General features: G+C 36.7%; 1 pseudogene; it reads left to right on the top strand.

Moving 5' to 3' along the window:
• The first annotated feature begins 367 nt into the window (after positions 1–367).
• LOC137245854 (probable cytochrome P450 6a13) lies at positions 368–16,563 on the top strand (annotated as a pseudogene).
• The last annotated feature ends 2,778 nt before the right edge of the window (positions 16,564–19,341 follow it).

Here is a 19,341-nt window from a genome sequence, read left to right as displayed (position 1 = left end):
CCACGCTTAAAACTTTTTTTATACTCAGTTGAGCAGAGCTCACAAACTATATTAACTTTGATTGAATAACAGTTGGTTGTACAGGTATAAAGGAATCGAGATAGATATAGACTTCCATATATCAAAATCATCAGTATCGAAAAAAAATTCGATTGAGCCATGTCCGTCCGTCTGTCCGTTAACACGATAACTTGAGTAAATTTTGAGGTATCTTGATGAAATTTGGTATGTAGGTTCCTGAGCACTCATCTCAGATCGTTATTTAAAATGAACAATATCGGATTATAACCACGCCCACTTTTTCGATATCGAAAATTTCGAAAAATCGAAAAAGTGCGATAATTTATTACCAAAGACGGATAAAGCGATGAAACTTGGGAGGTGAGTTGAACGAAGAAAAGAAAATTAATAAAATTTTTGACAATGGGCGTAGCATCGCCCACTTTTAAAAGAAGGTAATTTAAAAATTTGCAAGCTTTAATTTGGCAGTCGTTGAAGATATCATGATTAAATTTGGCAAGAGCGTTGCTCCTATTACTATATGTATGCTTGATAAAAATTAGCAAAATCGGAGAAAGACCACGCCCACTTCTAAAAAAAATTTTTTTTTAAGTCAAATTTTAACAAAAAATTTAATATCTTTACAGTATATAAGTAAATTATGTCAACATTCAACTCCAGTAATGATATGGTGCAACAAAATGCAAAAACAAAAGAAAATTTCAAAATGGGCGTGGCTCCGCCCTTTTTCATTTAATTTGTTTAGGATACTCTTAATACCATAAGTCGAACAAACATTTACCAATCCTTGTTAAATTTGGTAGGGGCTTAGATTCTGGGACGATAACTTATTTCTGTGAAAAAGGGCGAAATCGGTTGAAGCCACGCCCACTTTTTAAACACAGTCGACCGCCTGTCCTTCCGCTCGGCCGTTAACACGATAACTTGAGCAAAAATCGATATATCTTTACTAAACTCAGTTCACGTACTTATCTGAACTCACTTTGTATTGGTATACAAAATTGCCAATATCCGACTATGACCACGCCCACTTTTTCGATATCGAAAAATGAAAAAAATGCCATAATTCTATACCAAATACGAAAAAAGGGATGAAACATGGTAACTGGATTGGTTTATTGACGCAAAATATAACTTTAGAAAAAAACTTTGTAAAATGGGCGTGACACTTACCATATTAAGTAGTAGAAAATTAAAAATTGTTGCAGAGCGAAATAAAAAACCCTTGAAATCTTGGCAGGAATACTGTTCGGGGTATTATATATAAATAAATTAGCAGTATCCAACAGATGATGTTCTGTGTCTCCGTCCACATTTTGGTCGATATCTGGAAAATGCCTTCACATATACAACTACCACCACTCCCTTTTAAAAGCCTCCTTAACACCTTTAATTTGATACCATATCGTACAAACGCATTCTAGAGTCACTCCTGGTCCACCTATATGGCGATATCTCGAAAAGGCGTCCACCTATAGAACTAAGGCCTAAGCCCTTTTAAAATACTCATTAACTTCTTTAATTTGATACCCATATCGTACAAACAAATTCTATAGTCATCCCTGGTCCACCTTTCTGGTGATATCTCGAAAAGGCGTCCACCTAAAGAACTAAGGCCCCCTCTCTTTTAAAATACTCATTAACACCTTTCATTTAATACCCATATCGTACCAAAAAATTCTAGAGTCACCCCTGGCCCACCTTTATGGCGATAACTCGAAAAGGCATCCACCTATAGAACTAAGGCCCACTCTCTTTTAAAATACTCATTAACACCTTTCATTTGATACCCATATCGTACAAACAAACTCTAGAGTCACCCCTGGTCCATTTTTATGGCGATATCTCGAAAAGGCGTCTACCTGTAGAACTAAGCCCCACGCCTTTTTGAAATACTCATTAACACATTTCGTTTGATACCAATATTTTACAAACGTTAGAACGTATAGAACTAAGGCCTACTCCCTTTTAAAATGCTCATTAACCCCTTTCATTTGATACACATGTCATACAAACACATTCCAGGGTTACCCTCGGTTCATTTTCCTACATGGTTATTTTCCCTTATGTTGTCACCATAGCTCTCAACTGAGTATGTAATGTTCAGTTACACCCGAACTTAACCTTCCTTACTTGTTAGACATAATTTTCTATTTTTATTTTTTTACTAGCGTACCCTCGCCCGCTTCGCGAGGCGATAAATTCAATAATTTGCTGAAAGAGGATGAAATTAATACGAAACAAAGCAAACAATTTGATACAATTTCATTCGAACTTTATTGTAACACTTTTTGGTAGACAACGTTTTTGGTTTTTCCATCTTTTGCGTAAATGAATAATGACGATGATTTGCCTACTCGTGAGCAAGCAACATACAATTGTCCATGAGGAAAAATTGGGTATTCTAAATTAATACCGCACATTTGTAGATACTGTTCTTGTGCCTTATTAATTGTCATAGCGAAGGCAAGGCGAATAGGGAACTGCAAACGTTTGAAATCGAATGGTAAATCCGTCGGAATCAGTGGAATTCCGGGTATCAAAAGGTCTTCTCCTTTGTATTTCCCATAGTGTACAAGTACAAGTGTGTTGACTTATCTGTCAAGCATTCTGACAGGCACTCGCTGGATTCGGAATGACAGCGAATTCAAAATGGATACCATCACCGAATGCGCCGAATGATTGAAAAATTGAAAAAGTCGAGACGATTGGTAGTCAAAAATGTTGTCGTTGAGACCAAAAATGCGACTCTAGACCTGAGATTTCCATCAGGTGAGCGAGGCTGTTTGTAGTTTTGACGTTTATCGCTTAGTGAACACACTTGTATAGGTACACTATGGTATTTCCCTTTCAAAATTGTTGCTTCGATAACGTTACCCATTCGCTTCTTCGCAGCGAGTCTGGTACCGTTGCAGAGTCGTGGCATACTTGGTGCTCCAATTTTTAATCGTAAATTATGAGGTGGTAGGCCTGGCAAATCAAGTGAGCTTAAAAATTCAGTTGGATAATTTACGACATCATCTTGATCAGTAATAGTGTCCATTGACTTATATGTAACTATGTCACCAGGTATTCCATCCAGAATAGCTGCATTTATATCATTGACGTCCTTATTTTTCCCAGCTAAAATTGCTCTTTCGCTGAGCCAATCATAGTTTTTGTAATGTTTACCTATGTTTGGAAATAAACTCTGTATCAATGCCTCTTTAGACTGTGAAGAAGTACAGAAATTGTTAGGCAATGTAATCATTCCTGTTGGATCGACATAAATTTGGCCATTTCCGATTTTCAGTAATTGCTATGAAAATTCAGCTGCTGACGGATCATTTTGTAGTTGAAAACGTACGTTTGTAGTAAGTGTAAGCGTGTTTACATGTCTCCGTAAATACGATGATTTTAAACATGCATTGATTTCATCTGCAGACGTGGATTTTGGGATCACAGGTAATGTTTGCCTGAAATCTCCAGCCAATAAAATCATGGCACCTCCAACGACTGTTTGGCTTCGTCGTAGATATTTAAAAGTTCTATCAAGTGCTTCCAATGATTTCTTGTGTGCCATAGTGCACGCTTTCCATACGATGAGCTTACATACTTTAAGAACTTTTGCCATTCCAGATATTTTCGAAATATTACATGTTGTTGTTTCATTTACCTGCATATTCGAAGGCAACCTTAATGCAGAATGTGCTGTGCGACCGCTTTCCGGTAATGTAGCCCCAATTCCGGAAGGAGCGAGTGCCAATGCATCGTTATTGTCTGATCGAATTGTTGCTAATATCCATGAAATCAAAAAGGTCTTGCCTGTTCCCCCTGGAACATTCAAGAAAAACAATTCACCAGTTCCATGGCTAACATTATTCATGGTTGTATCATAAACATGTTGCTGTTGGTCATTCAATTTCGTTAAATTTGATTTTACAAATGTGTCTAGTTCATTACAATGTAATGGTATTTACGCTCCAGTTCTCGATAGAACATATCATGCATTGGACCATTTGCTGCTGGCATGCCCTATTGTACTAAAGATTTGTTTGACATCGACAAACAAATGTCAATCCTTATCAATGCTTTATTATAAATTTCCAGTGTGAATTCCAACTCATATTTTGCAGTATTTCGACGCATTTGGTTTAAAATATCATTTACCATATAATATTTGAAATTATTCCATGATTCCAATGGATTAGATGGGGAGCACATTGCAATTATTATCGAAAATAATGTTCCTATTTGATGTGGACCTGCTATTACAGCTGAAACGACAAGCGTATCTTCCCAATGCTTATCATCCTCCAACAAATTTAATTGTTGGCATGCTTCACGATATGTAGCGCACAATTCACCATTAATTGTTCTTAAAGCTTGGAATGATGTAGGGCCACGAACATTAATTAACAACAATCGCAAGTAAAAACACTCAGCATTATTTGGATAAACTACATAAATGCGTCCTAATGCATCTGTTGAGAACACATTAGGATGACCTTGAACTGGGTTTCCTTGTTTTTGCCTTTGAAATGCTTTCCTGGATTTATCCCAGGTGAAATATTGTGGCACTTCTGCATATAGCAATGTATATCGACGACGATATGCCGGATATCTATCGTCACCTGTGACCGTATCCGAAATTAATGCTCGTGGGTATCGCTTCGAACATTTTCCGTCAATCATGCACGGAGATTTCACATTCAATGCACCGCAAGGTCAATGTATCATATTTTTTGTGACGACTTCGTACCAATCTGGATCAATCATTTGATCCGGTATTTCAGCTGATATCACACCATCAATTTGATCCGGTGTAATTTTATCAACCAACCAAATCAAAATGTGTGCGTGCGGTAATTCCCGTTTTTGCCATTCAACGGAATACCAATAACAACGCACCTCTCCAAACACTCTAGGTTTGACAATAAAGTCCATAAGTGATTTTAGTTTTAGTTTGAAAATACGTGCAGTTATGTCATGTCGATAAATTGGGGATTGGCCAGGAAACAAATGGTCTTTGATTTCACTTCATTGCGGATTGCATGTAAAAGTAATTAACAGATCCGGCCGTCCATAAGCGCGAACATACGCCATGGCATCCTGTGCATACTCATGCACGTGTCGCCGGCTACCAGTATATGTGATAATATGATCATTCTGCTGGTAATATGATCATTCTACCGATGTCATTCACATTTCCATTATTATTCACTGCAGCCCGTAAGTGAACGTATTCCTCGGACCGTAACTTAGTCTGGTTGAATTTGATATAGTTTAAGCGCTCGGTCTCAATTTTTGCATACATATCCACGACAAATTGGTGGAACAATCTTCTGCATTTCAGAATGTGAGATTCTTCATTTTCACGAATCACTGATCGATATGAATAATAATTCGTAGCGCTAACTTTTTTATTCGTTTCTGCGCCTGGAGGAAAAAAATCACATTTGTGAAATTATTATTATCATATGTGAATATTTTTGATTTGTAAATATCTTTGCTCACGGTATGGGAGAATTTTGAATGTAAGATGTAAGTGTAAGATGTAAGATGTAAGATGTAAGGTATGGTTTGGTATGGGTATGTATATGGAGGATGGTATGGATATGGGATTCTTCATTTTCACGAATCATTAATCGGTATGAATAATAATTCATAGCGCTAACCTTTTTATTCGTTTCTGCGCCTGAATTAAAAAAAATCACATTTGTGAGATTATTATTATCATATGTGAATATTGATACCCATAATGTAAACACATAAAAAATAAAAAAAAAAATAAATGTAAGGCGCGATAACCACCGAAGAGATCTAAGGCCGAGCTTCTCTTCCAATTTGCGTCGTGCTTCTCTTGCTTTTCCCTACAAATTGGCCGCACGGGACCTACATGTTTTATGCCGACTCCGAACGGAATCTGCAAGGCAGATGAGTTTTCACTGAGAGCTTTTCAGGGCAGAAATACACCCGCAGCGCTTGCCAAACACTGCCGAGCGCGACCCCGCTTAGAAAAATTTTCTTCTAATTGAAAAACCTTATTTCTAAAATTTTGATGTTGCTTTGCCCGGGGTGTGAATGTAAAAACATGTCCTAAGGTTATTCTGATCCACGTTTTGGGCAATATTTTGAGACCCTAGTCACCCAGATGTATGAAAATTACCCTCTGCTAAAGAACTCATCAACAGCTTTCATTTGATAGCCATATTATACAAACACATCGTAGGGTTATCCGGGTCCACGTTTTGACCTATATCTCAAGACCCTAGACATTTTTTAAATTTCTGTATGTAAACTTGTATGAAAGATATAAAAATTAGTACCGGATTGGTAAGAACAGGTTTTGAAACTATAATTAGGAAGAGCAAAAAATAAATTTTATACATATATTCCAAAAAATTTTAGAAAAAAAAGAAATTGCTTGAAAAATGCCTCAATGCAACAAGAACTGCAGTCAATTTGCGTGTTAAATTAGTGTTGTTCTCAACACAAAATTTAAGAATTTTGTATCGTTACATATTTTAGAAAAATTTTAAATAGTTTTTTTTTATGCTTTACATCAGACAATATGTTCCAGAAAGCATCTAGTATTTGTCAAGGAACGGAGTTATGTATTTTATAACAAAGGTCCTAATTTTTTCATAGGCTTTTCAGTTTGATCATTTAGCAAAGCTCTGGTTGCACAATGGACTTATTCAGTAAATGAGAGGTTCACCAGTTAGAGAGTAGCTGGCCGGTTCAAACTCAGAAAAAATATGCTAGAAAACGCGTTTTATTCATTTTTTATGCACTGTGCTAAAAAAAAAAAATGTGATTTGGGACCGATCGCAATAAACTTTTAAATAGTTATCTTGGTTAAAACCTCCGATCACGAGGCTAGCTAACACATGCTAATGCGTGTTTATGCGTACATGCGTACATATGAACATAAATCATATTTTGCAGCAGGCAATATAATTTACGCACTACAAAGTATTTGAAAAAAAAAAAAAACAATGAAAAAAAATAAAAAATGAATTAAACAAAAAATAGTGCCCTGGTACGCACTTGGGCGGTTTCTCATACGCTAATTTAACTTGGCGCAGGTAATACGCATATTTTTGTCCACCACAGACAATCTAAGAAAGTAAGGGTGTATGCGTGAAGCGTTGCTTTAAAAGAAATTGATAAAGCTTTTAAAGGAAACTGTAAAAGTTGTCATATCAGCAATATCTGCAATTAATTTCAAGTAGGCATCCGCAAGTTTATCACGTGATCGTCTAAAGTACGTATGTTTCCTTGTGGTACGTGGCAATTTTTATCTACATTCATCAAGAACTTTAAGTCAGTTATTTGGGTATAAAAAAAAAAAATCCGCAAAATTTGCGAAAACGAAGAAAAAACGCGATTTTTTTTTGCGCTTCCCTTAATCAAGACAACTCATTTTCTCAAGAACTGAGCTGCTTTTTATCTTGGTTATAGGAATACAAAAAATACAAGGCACGATAGCCTCAGCGGAGATTTAAGGCCGAGCTTCTCCTCCAATTTCTGTCAGGTCTCTTTGTAATTTTCCCCGCAGCGACCAACATGTTTTGTGCCGACTTCGAACGGCATTTGCAAAACAGACGAGTTTGCACTTAGAAGCTTTTCAAGGCACAAATACACGCGGAGTGTTTGGCAAACAAAAAAGAAACAACAATAATATAAAAGAAAAAAATAAATTATAAAAAATAAAAAAAGATAAAATAAAATAATATAAAAAAAAATTTTTTAAATAACATAAAATAAAAAAAAATCTATATATATAAAAATAAATGCCATTTATGGTTGCGATTTTATAACTCAAGAACGGGCTCACCTATCCAAGGTGATGGTTTGTGTTTTGAAATTTTAAGAATCGGATACCAGGGTCTCTAGATATAGGCCAAAACGTGGACCCGGGTAACCCTAGGATGTGTTTGTACGATATGTGTATCAAATGGAAACTGTTGATGAATGATATAGTATAGATTATTTTTCATGCACCTCTGTGACTACGGTCTCGAGATATAGACCAAAACGTGGACCCGGATAACTTTAGGATGTGCTTGTACAATATGGGTATCAAATGGGAGCTGTTGATGATTGCTATAGTATAGATTATGTTTCATGCCCCTCCGTGACTACGGTCTCGAGATATAGACCAGAACGTGGACCCGGATAACTTTAGGATGTGTTTGTACAATATGGGTAGCAAATGGGAGCTGTTGATGATTGATATAGTATAGATTATTTTTCATGCCCCTCCGTGACTACGGTCTCGAGATATAGACCAAAACGTGGAACCGGATAACCCTAGGATGTGTTTGAACCACATGAGTATCCATTGTAAGTTGTTGATAAATGCTAATGAAAAGAGGGCTTTTCTTTTCGCTGGGTAACTAAGGACTCGAGTTATATACCAATTGGAAACTCGCCTTCAGATTAAGAGATTGCATTCTTATGTACTACAATCAGATAAAATGGTATATTCAATCACATAACAATATAATCTTTTTACCTAAAGGCGCTGAAAAGTGCTCAATGTATGGTGATATTATTTTGAAAAGCACACCAAAAACCCATTTGTTTGGTCAGATTCATTCCACTTAGCCAGCGGATTACACGCTTTCATATTAACATACATACATCAATAATAGTTTAATCATTTACTAAACGATTTGCTACCTACTTAGCTACGCTCTTTCGCTCTCAAAATTTATGTACTTTCGTCTTAAATAGCTTACTTATTATTCCCACCTACAAACTTACTTGCATTATACTTATATCAACATGTATGTATGTAGCAGGCAGATCAACAAACAAATTAGGCTTTGAAAAGACATCGAACAATATTACGGTGCATTTTTTTTTTGCATAGAGGAATACATGAATATTTTGTATAGATAGGTATATAGAGCTTTGGCTCTTAGCATTAAGAACATTCAAATTAGGAGAATAAATGTCATTGGAGTGTAACCATCGCTGGAGCGTTTTCTTTGGCCTCAACACCATTCCTTAGCAGAATAAACGAAGCAGCCCAATACGTTCAGTAGTGTCCGAAATTACAGCGGTGCAAATTATTACATAAAAATGCAAATAGTGTTTTTGTTTAATAATTATTGAAGTTTGTGTGAATTTTTGAAAAGAAGAAATATAGCGCAAAGCGAATTTCCGAGAAAAAACGGTAAGTTTTGAACTGTTGAAGTGAATTGCAAGAATGGATGTGTGTTTCCTTATTTTAGGTACAACAGATCTATGGTGTATCACTATTAATGTAGACATTTTTATACTCAGTTGAGTAGAGCTCACAGAGTATATTAACTTTGATTGGATAGCGGTTCGTTTTACAGGTATAAAGGAATCGAGGTAGATATAGACTTCCATACATCAAAATCATCAGTATCGAAAAAAAATTTGATTGAGCCATGCCCGTCCGTCCGTCCGTCTGTCCGTTAACACAATAACTTGAGTAAATTTTGAGGTATCTTGATGAAATTTGGTACGTAGGTTCTTGGGCACCCATCTCAGATCGCTATTTAAAATGAACGATATCGGACTATAACCACGCCCACTTTTTCGATATCGAAAATTTCGAAAACCAGAAAAAATGCGATAATTCATTGCCAAAGACAGACAAGGCGATCAAATTTGGTAGGTGTGTTGACCTTATGCAGAAGAATAGCAAATTAGTAAAATTTTGGACAATGGGCGTGGCACCGCCCACTTTTAAAAGAAGGTAATTTAAAAGTTTTGCAAGCTGTAATTTGGCAGTCGTTGAAGATATCATGATGAAATTTGGCAGCAACGTTACGCCTATTACTATATGTACGCCTACTTAAAAAAAATTTTTTTTTTTAAGTCAAATTTTAACAAAAAATGCAATATCTTTACAGTACATAAGTAAATTATGTCAACATTCAACTCCAGTGTCGATATTGTGCAATAAAATACAAAAATAAAAGAAAATTTCAAAATGGGCGTGGCTCCGCCCTTTTTCATTTAATTTGTCTAGGATACTTTTAATGCCATAAGTCGAACAAAAATTTACCAATCCTTGTGAAATTTGGTAGGGTCTTAGATTCCGGGACGATAACTGTTTTCTGTGAAAAAGGACGAAATCGGTTGAAGCCACGCCCAGTTTTTTACACAGTCGTCCGTCTGTCCTTCCGCTCGGCCGTTAATTCGGTAACTTGAGCAAAAATCGATATACCTTTACTAAACTCAGTTCTCGTACTTATCTGAACTCACTTTGTATTGGTGCAAAAAATGGACGAAATCCGACTATGACCACGCCCACTTTTTCGATATCGAAAATTACGAAAAATTAAAAAAATGCCTTAATTCTATACCAAATGCGAAAAAAAAGGATGAAACATTGTAATTGGATTGGTTTATTGACGCAAAATATAAATTTAGAAAAAAAACTTTGTAAAATGGGTGTGACACCTACCATATTAAGTAGAAGTAAATGAAAAAGTTCTGCAGGGCGAAATCAATGGCTTTGAATCTTGACAGGAATATCGTTCGTGGTATTACATATATAAATAAATTAGCGGTACCCGACAGATGATGTTCTCGGTCACCCTGGTTCACATTTTGTTTAATATCTCGAAAACGCCTTCCTATATTCAACTAAGGGCCACTTCCTTTTAAAACCCTCATTAATACCTTTAATTTGATACCCATATCGTACAAAGAAATTCTAGGGTCACCCCTGGTCCACCTTTATGGCGATATCGCTAAATGGTGTTCACCTATAGAACTATTACCCACTCCCTCTTAAGATACTCTTTAATACCTTCCATTTGTTACACATGTCATACAAACACATTCCAGGGTTACCCTAGGTTCATTTTCCTACATTGTGATTTTCCCTTATTTTGTCTCCATAGATCTCAGCTGAGTATGTAATGTTCGGTTACACCCGAACTTAGCCTTCCTTACTTGTTTTAAATTTAATTTTTTCTTTTTTAATTGAAAGAAAAATGCTACGACCCACACGAGGAAATATAGGTCGCCGAGCGTTACAGGCAAATGCTGCGGCATTACAAAGGCGATCACAGACTCCAGATGAACGAGCACAAGCTAATGCATCGCAGCGTGAACGTAATGCAAGAAATAGATCTGTTGTACTTAAAATTATGCGTGCTGCTTTAATTACAACAGTCAGATTGATTACAGTATGATATATTGGAATAATGGACGCAATATGTCCACATTGTGATGCGGCTAAATTTCCAGGTGAAACGCCCAGCATGTGTGGTGCTAATGGCAAAGTGAAATTGCCAGCATTAGAAACTCCACCCGAACCATCATCAATTTTTGTGACTTCTGAAAATTCGAATCACTTTTGAGTCATGTTCAACAATACAATTCAGCATTTCAAATGACTTATGACTAACATTATTAGAGATAATTTTATGCCGACGTTAACCAGGATTGTCCCAATCAATTGCAGCTTCATTAGTGCTTCAAGGTTGCTTAAATTCTTTGAGGAATTTATCTTAGTAGCTTCATTTAACTTAAGATTAACTTAGTTAATTTTAGCTTAAGGTTTACAGGTTGAGAAATTTCATACTAGAGGAATGGCAAGTCTAAGATATGAGTGCGTTTTAACCGTATAGTTTCATCGGTTGTGTCTAATAGACAGATAGCAATTGGATTGGTATGTGATTAGATTGACGTTCCAGATATCTGGCACTATATTTAGGAATTTCATTCTTTATGAAAGGAATACCTAGGTCGTTGTTGATAGCTTCAGTGGTAACAAACCAAGGGGCATTAACAAGTTCTCGTAAAGTTTTAGATTGATAACGTTGCAGGATCTCCACATTGGAGTTGCTAGCAGTTCCCCAAAGCTGGATTCCGTAGGTCCAAATGGGCTTGAGAATAGCTTTGTAGAGCCGTATTTTGTTTTCTAGACTAAGTTAAGAGTTACAACCAAGCAGCCAGTATATCCTTTTCGTTTTAATTTTCAGTTGTTGTTGCTTAGCCTGAATGTGACTTTTCCACGTGAGGCGTCGATCAAGATGCATCCCTAGGTATTTGACTCTGTCAGAAATGGGAATTTGTGTATTATTTAAAAATACAGCATGACATTGCTCTCTTCTTAGTGTAAAAGTGACGTGTGTAGATTTTTCCGAATTAACTTTTATTTTCCATTTATTAATCCAAGACTCCAAAATTTGGAGTTGATTTTGTAGAAGAGATGAGGCTTCTACAGGAGACTCGCTATAAGCGATAATGTACCACATGAACCGCCAAAATTCTTTCTCGGCAATATGAATGGCCTCGGCACCCAATACCATTGGAAAGATATAAATATGCACTTATATAAACGATTTAAAGGCCAAACAAAAATATTTGGCGTAATGATCCGCTAACCGATAATTCTCATGAATGGCGAACAATACCGAGTGTTACGTCACAAACTTCGCCCGTTTTTACTACAGGCAAAATACGTTTTATGTTCCCTACAATGGTGGCGGTTGGTGAGCGGCTTATGCCTTGATCGCCAAATTAATGTTAGCAACACTGTCGAACTCAAAGGGTCTGCGCGCGATAAACAACCGATGAATTGGCGAAGTAGCCTTCAGCATTGAGTGCAATAGTTTGCAGAATCCCGATGCGATATTTCGGCTTATGGGACGTAATATTGTGGAAAAACCACGGCATTCACTTGTTGTGCAGGCTCTCATGTTTACGGATACCAAACGTGTACGCCAATTACGTTTGAAAATGTTTACTGATGATGTGAGCGCATTCTTTATGCGCGTAGTGCGTGAAACGGTTGACATTAGGGAAAATATTGGTGTGATTCGCACAGATTTTATGGATATGATGTTGGAATTGAAGGCGCAACGTGATCGTTTGCACTTGGAAGATATCAAAAACGATAATCTTAAAAATGGTTTGAATATAGAACAGGTGGCAGCGCAAGCTATTGTATTCTATTTGGAGGGATTTGAGATCTCATCCACGGTAATATCTTTTAGCATCTACGAGTTAGCGCTACAACAAGAGCTGCAGGAAAAATTGCGAGCAGAGATCTTTGCAGTATTGGAAAAGTACAATCGGCAAGTGACGTACGAGGCGATCAATGATGTATCATATTTGAAGAAGGTAATTGCAGGTGAGTCAAAGGAAAACGTTTTCGAAGTACTAAATTAGTGAAAATCCTACGAAATTCGAACCAAAAAGACTTTAGGCTCACAATGGGCATACTAACTGGACATTTCTTCTAGCGTCACATGCTTATAAGTAAGGCCTCGTCAGTAATAGCGGATGTACGAAGTACGAGCTGCAGGGAGAAACGGTTTTGAAAGTTCTGTGTTGGTGTCCTGCGCAGAGTTGCAATCTCGAGGCAGCAATTAAGCTAAGCCCTATAAAACTTCTAATATTTGCCAAGAGTAGGGAGTTATCCTATCATATAACATATAAATTACAAACATAAATAAAAATTAGAATAAAAATAAAAAATCATGTATTAAAAAAAAATTTACAGGATTAGCTTGGTTTCAACGGGCAATTTGATAGCAGTGCGCTGCCATAAAGTCTAAGAAAATGCGATTTGTTTCGTTAAACAAGTTTTATTGTAAGAGGAAATGGGAAGATATTTTTTTTAAACGGGTGGTGCCACGTGTTATGTAGAAAAGTTATTTATCTTAAATGGAATGTACAATTGAAACTCACGCTGAGTATATAATGTTCGGTTACACCCGAACTTAGACACCTTTACTTGTTAAGAATAAATCGATGAGGAGGAATTCCTGATGGCTTCAAAGAGCTAAGTAACTCAACCGGATAACGCAAGCTTTGGATTCTTCCACGAATTTGTCGATAGATTGATAAGTTATCTCGTTCCATGGTAGTTTTTCATAGATTTTGGCATTATCGATGTTAACATTCTCATTTTTAAGTGTCAAAAACTTCTCTTTCCCCAAGCCTTTTATAGTTTGTGTAATAAGATTCAATATTAAGGAATAAATTGGCTATTAAAGCTAAAGGCGATATCAAAAAGGTTTGCAAAAACTTGGAAGAAAAGAAATTAAAAATTAGAAAAAGGAATTTTGCCATTACCGCCAAAATGCGCTCTCAAATTTGTATAGACAGTTAATTTTTGTACGTAATGACATATTTATAACGATTAAAACCAAGCATTAAATTTATCTCCAACAAGTAAGAGGAAAGAAAGCACCACTCATGGGATTATCATTACCTCTCAAGTCCTAAAGGGTTCGGTATAAAGCTTTCAGCAACTGTTTATGAGCCATGGTGCAGTCAACGCAAGCGACAATCTTACATGTCTATAGTGCCTCACTTTGACTTTAGCTTTTGCTTATTTTGCACATGCGCGTATCACTTGTGTACAGGTACTGTGATAAATTAATGCGGAGTGAGCTGTGCTTCAACCACACAAAATAGTGTCCGCTATTACTGAGGAAGCAACTGCTACAGCGACTTTAGTCTTTGTTTTTGCATTAGCTAATGTCAAATTCGCAGAGAAGTTTTTCCTATTCCTCCAGACGCATCCGAAAATACCAACCCTAAGGATTACAACCCCGAAAATATTACTAAACGCCCAAAAAGCCAAAACCAACTCTCCAGTCAAAGTTTAGGTTTAAAATAACCTAAGTTTGTACAGCACCCACTGTTCTAAAAAATCCAATTTGTAGGAAAGGCGCCACACCGCGTTTTCGAGAATTGCACCTTATTTAGCTTTGTTGTTATTTCTCATATGAAATTCTTGCAAAAAAATACAATTGAGCAAGCTTTGTATTTCGGATGTGCTAAGTTATTGTTAAACAAATTATTTATTTTTGAAAATTTCAAAGCATATTCGTAGCACAATGCAAACAAACAATGAAAAAAAAAAAAAAAAAAAAAATGGTAAGTATCTATAAAAGGCTTCACAGCTGCATAATTTTGGATTTTTTGTATGCTTTTTATATGACATACAACTCATTATGGTATTCACAAGGGTCGCGTTTAAAAAAAAAAAATATATATATTGGAAAATAGGAGACCTTGTGAATTGCTGACACTTTTTATACTCAGTTGAGCAGAACTCACAGAGTATATTAACTTTGATTGGATAACGGTTGGTTGTACAGGTATAAAGGAATCGAGATAGATATAGACTTCAATATATCAAAATCATCAGGATCGAAAAAAAATTTGGTTGAGCCATGTCCGCCTCTTAACACGATAACTTGAGTAAATTTTATGGTATCTTGGTGAAATTTGGTACGTAGATTTCTGGGCACTCATCTCAGATCACCATTTAAAATGATCGAAATCGGACTATAATCACGCCCACTTTTTCGATATCGAGTATTTCGAAAAACACAAAAAATGCGATAATTCATTACCAAAGACGGATAAAGCGATCAAATTTGGTAGGTGAGTTGATCTTATGACGCAGAATAGAAAATTAGTAAAATTTTAGACAATGGGCGTTGCACCGCCCACTTTTAAAAGAGGGTAACTTAAAACTTTTGCAAGTTGTAATTTGGCAGTCGTTGAATATATCATGATGAAATTTGGCAGAAACGTTACGCCTATTACTATATGTATGCTTAATTAAAATTAGCAAAATGGGAGAACGATCACGCCCTCCTTTAAAAAAAATTTTTTTTAAGTCAAGTTTTAGCAAAAAATTTAATTTATTTACAGTATATAAGTAAATTATGTCAACGTTCAACTCAAGTAATGATATGCAAAAAATACAAAAATAAAAGAAAATTTCAAAATGGGCGTGGCTCCGCCCTTTTCCATCTAATTTGTCTAGGATACTTTTAATGCCATAAGTCGAACAAAAATTTACCAATACTTGGTAGGGGCTTAGGTTCTAGGACGGTAACTCTTTTCTGCGAAAATGGGCCAAATCGGTTGAAACCACGCCCAGTTTTTATACACAGTCGACCGTCTGTCCTTGCGCTCGGCCGTTACCACGATAACTTGAGGAAAAACTGATATATCTTTACTAAACTCGGTTCACGTACTTATCCGAATTCCCTTTATCGTGGTATAAATGGCCGAAATCCGACTATGACTACGCCCACTTTTTCGATTTCGAAAATTACGAACAATTTAAAAAATGCCATAATTCTATACCAAATACGAAAAAAGGATGAAACATGGTAATTGGATTGGTTTATTGACGCAATATATAACTTTAGAAAAAACTTTGTAAAATGGGTGTGACACCTACCATATTAAGTAGAAGAAAATGAAAAAGTTCTACAAGGCGAAATTAAAAGCCCTTGGAATCTTGGCGGGAATACTGTTCGTGGTATTACATATATAAATAAATTAGCGGTACCCGACAGATGATTTTCTGGGTCACCCTGGTCCACATTTTGGTCGATATCTCGAAAACGTCTTCACATATGCAACTACCACCACTCCCTTTCAAAACCTCGTTAATACCTTTAATTTGATACCCATATCCTACAAACACATTATAGGGTCACCCCTGGTCCACCTTTGTAACGATATCTCGAAAAGGCGTCCACCTATAGAACTAAGGCCCACTCCCTTTTAAAATACTCATTAACACCTTTCGTTTGATACCCATATTGCACAAAACGCATTCTAGAGTCACTCCTGGTCCACCTTTATGGCGATATCTCGAAAAGGCGTCCACCCATAGAACTAAGGCCCACTCCCTTTTAAAATACTCATTAACACCTTTCGTTTGATACCCATATTGCACAAACGCATTCTAGAGTCACCCCTGGTCCACCTTTATGGCGATATCTCGAAAAGGCGTCCACCTATAGAACTAAGGTCCACGCGCTTTTAAAATACTCATTAACACCTTTCATTGGATACCTATATGGTACAAACAAATTCTAGAGTCACCCCTGGTTCACTTTTATGGCGATATCTCGAAAAGGCGTCCACCTCTAGAACTAAGGCCCACTCCCTTTTAAAATACCCATTAACACCTTTCGTTTGATACCCATATTGTACAAACGCATTGTAGAGTCACCCGTGGTCCACCTTTATGGCGATATCTCGAAAAGGCGGCCACCTATAGAACTAAGGCCCACTCCCTTTTAAAATACTAATTAACACCTTTCGTTTGATACCCATATTGTACAAACGCATTCTAGAGTCTCCCCAGGTCCACCTTTATGGCGATATCTGGAAAAGGCGTCCACCCATAGAACTAAGGCCCACTATCTTTTAAAATACTCATTAACACCTTTCGTTTGATACCCATATTGCACAAACGCATTCTAGAGTCACCCCTGGTCCACCTTTATGGCGATATCTCGAAAAGGCGTCCACCTATAGAACTAAGGTCCACGCGCTTTTAAAATACTCATTAACACCTTTCATTTGATACACATGTCATACAAACACATTCCAGGGTTTCCCTCGGTTCATTTTCCTACATGGTTATTTTCCCTTATTTAGTCTCCATAGCTCTCAGCTGAGTATGTACTGTTCGTTACACCCGAACTTAGCCTTCCTTACTTGTTTTTTTTTTGAATTTGTTTCGTTTCTTTTAATTTTTTTCTTCAGTTTGCGTGTTTTACGGTTGCTGGTTCTATTGCTGTTTTGCAGTTTCCTATTTCATTGTTTTGTTGTTGCTATTGTTGTGTTGCATTTCTTTGTTTCATTCTTTTGATAGCTTTTCCTGTTTTCCTTAGCTTGATTAGGCCTTTGTTTGCTTTTTCTATTCGCCTAATGCTTTTAGGATTTTTGTTAAAATAAACAAATAAATGTAAGGCGTAATAAACCCCGAAGAGATTTTAGGCCGAGCTTCTCTTTCAATTTCCGTTCTGCTCCTTTATAATTTTTCCTACAAATTTGACCTAATTGTTTTATGCTGACTCTGAACGATATCTGCAAGGCAGATGAGTTTTCACTGATAGCTGGGAAATACATTCGGAGTGCCTGCCAGACTCTCTCTTTTTCGTTACTTGTGATTTTTTTTCTCTTTCTCTCACTCTAACCATTTACCTCTTTCTCATCCTCACTCTATTATTTGTCCTTCTGCCACTTCTCCCCTTATGCACCTTATTTTTTCTAGATATAAGATTTAAAGAGAGACAGAAAGAGAATGTGTTGGGAAGGCGGATGAGAAAAACAAATATAAAAACACATATTGACATGTGCTCACCTCAAGGAACGCTGGTTATCCTACTCGTAGTTTTAATACAATTAATTTTCATATGTAAGTTGCTTTAAAGCATTAAGCTTCTTTTTAGTAACACCGAATAAGCTGGAGTCTGAATTTCACATATCTTTAGATTATTAACCTTTACGTATTTATATACTTCTTAAGCCGATATTGCCTTCCTATCCCTGATACGGTAATCAGTAGAGCATGCGCATATGTCAAAAGCAGGTGAAGTGAACTACGGGTTTAAGGAGAAAGCTGCTTAAAGTAAGCTTTATTATATGTATATTGTATTAACTGCTATATTTACGCACAAGTATTTATATGTTTATTATCAAATACAACTTATAAGGCAACAAATATCAAATACAAATTATCATAAGATTTATATGAACCGCACTCGATGACTCTCGTTATTACTTTGACGTTCATAGCTCGTTCACTATACGCATCGGTGTCGTTGCCAGTTGTCATCAATCACTAGGGTTGCCACATCCCTCCTATTTTTTTTAGCTTCAACTTGATCCCTTCTTGCGGAGCTGATGGTGGATCGCCGGTGCAAACATTTGAAACCAGTGGTGGTGTGACCTTAGCCGCTGACTCAGGACCTAGTAACCCTTGTGACGTTCCTGCCTCCTCCGCGCCTGAATTCCTGGATGGTGTTGAGTATTGTTCTATTGGTGGATTTAGCAATGTCTCCGGTGCTTCCTCTGACGCATTGACTGGTTGTTGGTAAGCGGAGGGAATTTTCTTAACATGGCTAATGTTCCTCCGCAGCACCTTACCATCACCTGAAAGCTGAACCTCATCACCGTGTCTCTCAACCACAACGTATTCGGTTGTATCAAAATTTGGTGTTAATTTATGCGGGAATACTACGTTCTTTAAAAGCACAATGTCGCCAACTCCTATGTCCGAGCTCTTCGCCCGTCTTGCTGCATCAGCCTTCTCTTTCCCTTTATGTTTATTTATGTAGTCCAAGTCTCTTGCTGACGAGTCAACGATTTCTTCTGTTAGATCACGTATGTCTGGGATCTTGTCGCGAATGGTTCGATTAAACATTAATTCCGTTGGTGTAGACCCGGTTGTGCTGTGAGGTGTCACGTTGTACATCATTAAGAATTTATGTATCTCTGACTGATAGTTCAATTTGTTAGAGTGGACAATTTTCAAACGTTTTACTAGTGATCGATTCATGT

The sequence above is a fragment of the Eurosta solidaginis genome, chromosome 3 (assembly GCF_040869045.1).
Source record: "Eurosta solidaginis isolate ZX-2024a chromosome 3, ASM4086904v1, whole genome shotgun sequence".
Taxonomy (NCBI): Eukaryota; Metazoa; Arthropoda; class Insecta; order Diptera; family Tephritidae; genus Eurosta; species Eurosta solidaginis.
This window is presented reverse-complemented; position numbering and strand designations above follow the sequence as displayed.